Here is a 9,415-nt window from a genome sequence, read left to right as displayed (position 1 = left end):
TTTCTCCAGATTATTTATGAATAAATTGAATAGGATCGGTCCTAGCATTGACCCTTGGGGAACACAACTAGTTACCCCTCTCATTCTGAAAATTTACCATTAATTCCTACCCTTTGTTCCCTGTCTTTTAAGCAGTCCTCAGTCCATGAAAGGATCTTCCCTCTTTTCCAATGATAACTTTATTTACATAAGAGCCTTTGGTGAAGGACCTTATCAAAGGCTTTCTGGAAATCTAAGTACACTTTGTCCCAAAATAGTCACTTTGTTCAGGAGATTTTTGTCCCTTCCCCAGCCTTAATCCCAGAGTCTGGTAACAAACGAGGAAGCACATGGCCTGTGAAGAAAACTACAGCGAGTAGAGGTGAGGAATTGAAAGTGCTCATCTCTTACTCACAGGCAGCTATGCAAAAGGCAGAAAGATGAGGAATATTCATGTCTCCTTAGAAGGATGTCCAGGCTGCTGAGGTCCACTTCTGCATATTCTCATCTAGTGAGGGCTCCTGGATGATTCCTCTGCAAACTAATAAAGTCAAGTAAGTACCATCACTACACAGAGCTCTATTAGTGCATTTAATCTTGCCCTCATCCCTGCCTCCCTCTCCCATCCCATCTACATCAGCCCCACTTGATAAACAGTCAACATCGACAGTCTACACTCCACTCTAGTGCCCACTACCCTGCATGATTTTCATCCCCTCTTACTTGTTCATAGCTCCCGAGACCTAGCCTGTGGGGATGCACACGTAGCACACCTGCCCGTGTGCTATGAGGGGAGACAGCACAAGGAGAGGCAAGGACATAGACAGAGAAAGAGAGAAAGAGTGTTGGCCAACACACTAGAGAAGAGACAGAGAGAGAAAAACAGAGCAAGGCAAGAAACTCACCAGCTGGATTCATCCCCCTGGATCCAACCTTCTGCTGCAGAGGACACACTGCATGTTAACAGACCAATAACCAGCCCCTGAAAATGAGGACCTTGTCTCCCTCATAACAGCAGCTAGTCAGGAATCTTTTCTTACAAACCCAGCCCCAGCTAATGGGGCATCCCTACCTGGAGCCAGGTGGGCCATGAGCAGATCCCTCACCAAACCAGACATTTATCTCACTGACATCGGTGACTGTTCCGCTCCCAGATGTACAGCTAATGCCTGATTTCGACAATGATCACGGTCTCGTCGGTCTCTCTTTCCTTCGCATGAGGACAGTAGACGGATACGTGACTTCTTTTCCCTTGGTACTAAACCCCGCACAAGGAGAAAAACAAGCAAGTTACCATCTCAGGCAAATGTCACATTGGCTCTTCTTTTCGCCTCTCCCACACGGGGGAGCTCTGTCCTCAACACTCTTCCCATTACACCTTTAGCATTACAACCAAAAAGCAGCCCTTGCAACGGCACCCAACAGTCACTCTGCGTAGCAGACTCTGGCCCCTCCCCAGCCTTAATACCACAGAGCCCCGCACCCAACAAGGAGACACACGGCCTGTGAAGAATACTACACCGAGTATAGATGAGGTATTCCACTGGCACCGACCGCTTACTCACAGCCAGTTGTGCAGGAGGCAGAAAGCTGAGGACTGTTCATGTCTGCTTAGAAAGATGTTCAGGTCCACTTTTGAGAGTCTCTCCTCTAGATAGCGCTCCTGGACAATTCCTCTGCCAGTGCAGTTGCAAAAGCCAAGGGTGAGTCAGCATTACACAAAGCTCTGAAGGTATGTGAAATCTTGCCTAATCTCTGCCTCCCTCTCTCATTTGGTCTACAACAGCCCCAGGCGAAATGATTAAAGACCAAGTCAACACTGACAGACACTGCTCCACTGTGGCACCCACTAATATGCATGATTTTCATACCCTCCTAATTCTTCATGGGTCCCAAAGACGTAGACTGTGTGGATGCACACCTAGCACCCTTTTCCCGCGTCCTACGTAGGGAGACGGCACCAGGAAAGGCAAGGAAAGGAGAATGAAAGAGCGAGAGTGTTGGCCAACACAATAGAGAAGACAGAGAAACATGGGAGGAAGGCAAGTAACTCGACACCTGGAGTCATCCTCTAGATGCTACCTTCTGCTGCGTAGGGGACACTGCTCCTGACCAGAGGAATCATCAGCCCCTGAAATTGGGAACCTTGTCTCTCTTACAACCACAGCTAGTCAGGAACCTTTTCTTACAAACCCAGCCCTAGCTAACGGGGCATCCCTACCAGCATCAACGTGGGCCATGAGCAGAGTCCTCACCAAAACAGACACTTATCTCACTGACATTGACGGCTCTTCTGCTGCCAGATGGACGGATTTTGCGTGGCATCAACCATGCTCACGGTCTCATCACTCTCGCTCACTTTCCATCGCATGAGGGCAGTAGACTGGCACATGACTTTTCCTTTGGTACCAAATCCAGCAGAGGAGGGAAAAACAAAAACAAAAAAAAATAGCATCTCCATCTGCAATGTCGTGTAGTCTCTTCATTTCCCATCTCCCATATCCCAGGGCTTCACCCTCAACCCATCTCCCATTACTGCTTTACAACTGCAAGTCAAAGATACCCATTGTAACGGCACCCAAAATAGTCACTTTCTCAGGAGACACTGGCCACTCCCTAGCTTTAATCCCACAGAGCCTTGTACCCAACGAGGAAGCACACAGCCTGTGAATAAAAGTACAGTGAGTACAGATGAGGAATTCCAATCACTCACCTGCTTACTCACAGCCATTTATGCAGGAGGCAGAAAGCTGAGGACTGTTCATGTCTGCTTAGAAGGATGTTCAGGCAGATCAGGTTCACTTCTGAGAGTCTCTCCTCCGGGTAGGGTTCCTGGACAATTCCTGTACCAGCGCAGCTGCAAAAGCCATGCATGATCCAGCATTACACAGTTGTGAAGGTGTGTGAAATCTTGCCCTCATCTCTTGCTCCCTCTCCCATTCCATTTACATCAGCCCCACCTGATGAACACAGATAGACTCAAAACCGACAGTCTCCAATCCACTCATCCCTTCTACCCCACATAATTTTTGTCCCCTCCTACTTCTTCATTACTCCCAAGACCCAAGCCTGTGGGGAGCACACCTAGCACACCTGCCCATGTGCCATGAAGCACGACAACGCAAAATGAGGCAAGGACAGATTTAGAGAGAGTGTGTTGGCCAACACACAGAGAAAAGAGAGAGAGAGATTAACACGGGAGGAAGGCAAGCAACTCACCACCTGGAATCATCCTCCTGGATCCAAACTTTTCTGCAGAGGACACACCGCTTGTGAACGGAGAAATGAGCTGATGCTGAAAATGGGGACCTTGTCTCCCACATATCCACAGCTCATTTTGTTACACACCAAGCCGTAGCTAACTGGGCATCCGTACCTGAAGCCAAGTGGGAAGTGAGCAGAGCCCTCATCTAACAAGACACTTATCTCACTGACGGTGACGGCTGCTCGGCTCCAAGCTGGACGGCTCTTGCCTGGCATCAGTAATGTTCGCTGTCTCCCCGCTCTTACTTGCTTTCCATCGCATGAGGGGAGCAGACTCTGACCCTCCACTTCTTTTCCCTTGGTACTAAACCCACAGAGCACCGTGTTCAACGAGGAAATTCACAGCCTCTGAGCAAAACTGAAGAGTACAGATGAGGGATTCCAAACACCTACTGCTTAATTAGAGTCACATGCTTAACAGCCTCACCTGACTCTTAGCAGGTTAATTGGAGTCAGGTGTTCTCATTAGCCTGGAGCAGCCCCTGCTCTGGTCACTCAGGGAACAGAAAACTACTTATCCAGTGGCAGGTTTATCTCCCTTCTACTACTCTGCTGTTCCCAACTGGCCTGGGTCTATCACAGCAGATACTGGATAGAGAGAGATTTCACAAAAACACACAACTGCTCCTCCAATATAACGAGAGCACTCCTTAGCTCCACTGCCAAGTGAAAAACATCTAGATTGTGCAGGTCTGGTTCCTCCAGATGCTTCTCCTCTGTCTGGGGCGGCTCCATTGGCCTTGAGCGGGCCTCTGCAAGAACAGCAAACCACCTATGGAAGAGCCATCACTGTCCAACATGCTACCGTGCTAGATATTTTACAATACCTGCCTCCACTCTCGCACCCACGACCCCACATAATTTTCATCCCCTACTACTTATTCCTGGCTCCCGAGACCTAGCCTGTGGGGATCCACACCTACCCTGCTACGTGTCCTATAAAGGGAGAAAGCACAGAGAGAGGCAAGGACACAGACAGAGAGAAAGAGTGTGTGTTGGCCAACACAGTACAGAGAAGAGAGAGAAAGAGAGAGGGAGGGAGGGAGAGAAACGCAGGAGGAGGGGAAGGAACTCGCCAGCTCGAGGCATCCCCCTGGATCCAACCTTCTCTTGCGGAGGACACACTGCTTGTGGATGGAAAAATGAGCAGCCCCTGAAAACGGGGACCTTGTCTCCCTCGTATCCACAGCTAGTCAGGAACCTTTTTTTACAAACCCAGCCCCAGCTAACAGGGTGTCTCTACCTGGAGTCAGATCGGCTGTGAGCAGAACCCTCAGCAAAACAGACACTTATCTCAGTCACAGTAGCATCTCCTCGGCTCCCAGGTGTACGGCTCTTGCCTGGCCTGAACAATGCTCACAGGCTCGCTGCTCTCACTCACTTGCCATCGCATGAGGGCAGTAGACTCTGATGTGTGACTTCTTTTTCCTTGGTACTAAACCCAGCAGAGGGGAGAAAAAGCAAAAAAAAATAGCATCTCGGTCTGCAATGTCGCATAGTCTCTTCATTTCACATCTCCTGTATCTCACAGCTCCGCCCTCAAACCATCTCCCGTTACTACTTTACACCTGCAACTAGAAGGGACCCATTGTAACTGCACCCAAAATGGTCACTTTGCTCAGGAGACTCCTGCCCCTTCCCCAGCCTTAATACCACTGTGACCGGTACCCGACAAGGAAGCACATGGCCTGTGAAGAAAACTACAGCAAGTACAGATAAGGAATTGAAAGCACTGACTGCTTACTCACAGCCAGTTGTTCAGAAGGCAGAAAGCTGATAACTGTTCATGTCTCCTTAGAAGGATGTCCAAGCTGCTCAGATCCACTTCTGCCAGTTTCTCCTTGGGCTGGGGCTCCTGGACAATTCCTCTGCAAGCGCAGCTGCAAAAGCCAAGCATGAGCCATAACTACACACAGCTCTATTGGTGCTTGAAATCTTGGCCTCATCCCTGCCTCCCTCTTCCATCCCATCTACATCGGCCCCACTCGACGAACAGAGACCGAGTTAACACCAACAGTCACCGCTCCACTTTAACGCCTACTGCCCAACATAGTTTTCGTCCCCTCCTACTCCTCCAGGGCTTCCAAGACCTAACCTGTGGGGATGCACACCTAGCACACCTGCCCATGTCCTAAGAAGGGAGACAGCATAAGGAAAGGCAAGCATAGAGAGGGTGTGTGTTGGCCAACGTACTAGAGAACAGAGAAACACAGGAGGAAGGCAAGCAACTCTCCACCTGCAGCCATTCTCCTGGATCTAACCTTCTGCTGCAGAGGACACACTGCTCCTGGCCAGAGAACTGAGCAGCCCCTGAAAATGGGGACCTTGTCTCCCTCATAACTACTAGTCGGGAACCTTTTCTTACAAACCCAGCCGCAGCTAACGGAGCATCGCTACCAGAAGCGAGGGGGCCATGAGCAGAGCAATCACCAAAACAGACACTTATCATTGAGAGAAGCAGCTGTTCCACTCCCAGTTGGACGGCTTTTCCGTAGCATCAATAGTTCTTGCGGTCCAATCACTTTTGCTCACTTTCCAACGTATGAAGGGAGTAGACTCTGATGCCTGATTTCTTTTCCCTTGGTACTAAAGAAAGCACAAGGGGAAAAAATAAGTTACCATCTAAGCAGGCAACGTCACATTAGCTCTTCTTTTCACCTCTCCCACACGGCAGCGCTCCGCCCTCAACACTCTTCCCATGACACCTTTAGCATTTCAGCCAAAAAGCAGCCCTTGCAACAGCACCCGACAGTCACTCTGAACAGCAGACTCTGGCCACTCTCCAGCCTTAATACCACAGAGTCCTGTACCCAACAAGGAAGCACACGGCCTGTGAACAATACTAGAGCAAGTAAAGATGAGGAATTAAAAGTATCAGTTTTAAACAAACTATTTAATACTGTAACCAGTAATGATGATTGTGAAGCTTGGTTGAGGTGGTGCAGTCAGAGGGTGGGATATTTCCCAGGGAATGCCTTACTGCTAAATGATGAACTAGCACTCAGCTGAGCCCTCAAGGGTTAACGCATTGTTGTTAATGTAACCACACACTCTACTAGGCAGCACGAATGGAGGGAGGGAGGGGAGACAGCATGGCAGAGAGAGACAGAGACACACCCTGTGTGTGTTGGGCGGGGAGAGAGCCAGAGATGCACATTGCCCCTTCAAGTGCGCTGACACCACTTTAAGGACATTGCCTTTTTAAGTAGGTCAGGAAGTTGAGACAGCAGATGCAGGCAGCAGACTCTCTCCACCCTGAGCCCTGTCCTGTCCGCACCCTGCTCTAGATGGAGAAGGGGTAAGTGGGGGGCAGGAGTAGGGGGGAGGGGGACACCCTGACATTAGCCCCCCTTTCCCCTCTCCCCTGCACAGCAAGTAGGAGGCTCCGGGGAGCAGCTCCAAGGCAGAGGGCAGGAGCAGCACATGGCAGTGAGGGGGGAGGGACAGCTGAACTGCCGGCAACTGATAGCCTGCTGGGTGGCTGCTGCACAGGGAACTTAGGGGGGCGGGGAGCTGATGGGGGGCTGCCCGTCCACCCTGGTTCCAAGCCCCCACCAGCTAGCTGAAACGGGCTGCTCTTCCTGCAAGGACTGGATAAACCAGGCAGCTGCCAAGCAACGTTATAAGGGAGTGTAATCTATCGCGCCTGGGCTCGACCCTCCTGAGGGCAGGAGGGGAGCCACGCCGACTCACTCCACGTCTTCTGTGGAACGGGCTGAACAACAGTAAACAGGGTTAGGAATCTCAGGCCCTCGGGTGCAGGGGCCGAGCAGCAACCAGCACAAGGAGCTCAGGCCCTCTGGTGCAGGGGCTGAGCAGCAAACAAACGGTAGTTATATAGGCCCAGGTCCCTAGACCGGAGCGTTGGGTGAGGGGGAAAACTGCCACCCGTCAGTGGGGTGGCAGGGGGGACGCAGGCCCACCCACTCCACTGTGTCCCAGCCCGGGGCCCTAGCAGCAGCTGTCACCGCTGCTGGTCAGTGGGGTCCTGACCGCAACACACTGACTTCGGGACCTCTGCGTCTGCAACCTGACAGGGGTCGGCTACCCCCGGGCTACTTCCACTTTCCCCCTCAGGGCTTACCTCGTCCATGGCACCGGGTCCAGGCCAGTCAACCAGCATAGGCTCCTCAAGGCCAGGGCTTGGTGGCAGGTCCGGCAGCTCCTTGGGGAAGTCCGGCCAGGTGGGCTCAGGCGGCTCCTCCGGGTAACAGCAGGGCTGGGGAGGCTCCGACGGCTCCTCTTCGTAGGAGGTGCGGGGGAGTTCCAGCGGCTCCTCCCAGTACCAGGCCCAGGGAAGCTCCGGTGGTTCCTCTTCGTAGCGGGCGTGGGGAAGCTCCGGCCAATCAGGACAGCTGCCTCGGGCCCTGGAGAGTTCCCAGTCAGGAGCTCCCGACGGCATATCTGCTCCCTGCGGCGGCTGGGCTCTGACTGAGTTCTGGTGGCCAGCTTTTCTACTTCCTGTCCCGCCCCTTGACTTCCAGGGGGCGGCGACAGGTGGTGGTGGCTCCGCCCACTTAGGTGTCTGCAACGGCACTCCCTCTGCTGGGCAGGAGGGGAGCCACACCAACTCACTACAGGGAGCATTGCGCAATGTTAAACGAGCATGTTCCCTATTTGATCAGCAACGTAACAACGTTACAACGTTAACCGGGGCGACTTTAAGTGAGGAGTTCAGTGCTTTGAATATAGTATCGCTTACTCACAGTTATGTGCAAGGCAGAAAGCTGAGGACTGTTAATCTCTGCTTAGAACAATGTCCAAGCTGCTCAAGTCCAGGTCTGCCACCTTCTCCTTCGGCTGCTGCTCCTCCATGTTTCCTCTAGAAGCGCAGCTGCAAAAGCCAAGCATGAGACATCACTACATACAGCTGTATTGGTGCGTGAAATCCACTCAGTGAATACAGACCGAGTAAACACTGAGTTACCGCTCCACTCTCGCACCCACTGTCCAGCATGATTTTCATCCCCTCCTACTTGTTCATAGCTCCCAAGACCTAGCCTGTGGGGATGCACACCTAGCACGCCTGCCCGTGTGCTATGAAGGGAGAAGGGATAAGGAGAGGCAAGGACAGAGACAGAGAGAGAGAAAGAGAGTGTTGGCCAACATACTAGAGAAGAGACAGACAGAGAGAGAAACATGGGAGGAAGGGAAGCAACTCGTCACCTGGAGTCATCCCCCTGGATCTCACCTTCTGATGCAGAGGACACACTGCTACTGGCCAGAGAACTGAGCAGCCCCTGAAAATGGGGACCTTGTCTCCCTCATAAACACAGCTAGTCAAAAACACTTCCTTACAAACACAGCCCCAGCAAATGGAGCGTCCCTACCAGGAGCAAGGTGGGCCGGGAGCAGAGCAATCACCAAAACAGACACTTATCTCATGAGAGTGGTGACTGTTCCACTCCCAGTAGGACGGCTTTTCCTTGGCATCAGTAGTTCTTGAGGTCCCATCGCTCTCGCTCGCTTTCCATGACATGAAGGCAGTAGACACTGACACGTGACTTCTTTTCCCTTGGTACTACACCCAGCACGAGGGGAAAAAACAAGTTACCATCTCAGTGGGCAATGTTGGGGAGGCTCTACTTTTCGCCTTCCCACACAGTGAGGCTCTGCCCTGAACCCTCATCCCATCACACCTTTAGGACTACAAGTAGAAAGCAACCCTTGGAATGACACCTTAAACAGTCACTCTGCACAGCACACTCTGGTCACACACACCACACCTGTGGGGATAAGCATGACTTGGCTTGTAACTTATTGCTTCTCGTAGCTTGTTGCTTCCAGCAAGCAGAGGCAAAGGTGGGTGAGAGTCAGGGGTGCACAGCGGGCCCCACCGCAGTCCCAGACTGCAGATGCCAGGAGAGATCCAGAGACTCTGGTCCCTTCAAGCCTTAATCACACACAGCCCCATAGACAATGAGGAAGCAAACAGAGAGTGTAGAAAATTGCAGTGAGTACAGATGAGGAATTACAAGCCCTGACCTCTTACTCACAGGCAGTTATGTGGGAGGCAGAAAGCTGAGGACTGTTGATCTCCACTTAAGAGGATTTCCAGGCGGCTCAGGTCCACTTCCGCCAATTTCTCCTCCGGCTGCTGCTCCTGGATGATTCCTCTGCAAACGCAGGAAGTAACCCAAGAAAAAGCCATCACTACACAAAATTCAACCGG

At 51.8% G+C, this 9,415-nt stretch overlaps 1 long non-coding RNA gene across 1 annotated transcript; it reads right to left on the bottom strand.

The window, feature by feature from the left end:
- Positions 1 to 2,340: 2,340 nt before the first annotated feature.
- LOC123376681 lies at positions 2,341 to 3,871 on the bottom strand. The gene is made up of 3 exons (XR_006581891.1): positions 3,356 to 3,871; positions 2,693 to 2,836; positions 2,341 to 2,379 (listed from the first exon to the last, which is right to left on the bottom strand). It is a non-coding gene; the product is annotated as an uncharacterized LOC123376681 (long non-coding RNA).
- Between the last annotated feature and the right edge of the window lie 5,544 nt (positions 3,872 to 9,415).

Source organism: Mauremys mutica, chromosome 8 (genome assembly GCF_020497125.1).
Source record: "Mauremys mutica isolate MM-2020 ecotype Southern chromosome 8, ASM2049712v1, whole genome shotgun sequence".
Classification (NCBI taxonomy): Eukaryota; Metazoa; Chordata; order Testudines; family Geoemydidae; genus Mauremys; species Mauremys mutica.
The sequence above is the reverse complement of the archived record's forward strand: the minus strand, read 5'-3'. Positions and strand labels throughout refer to the sequence as shown.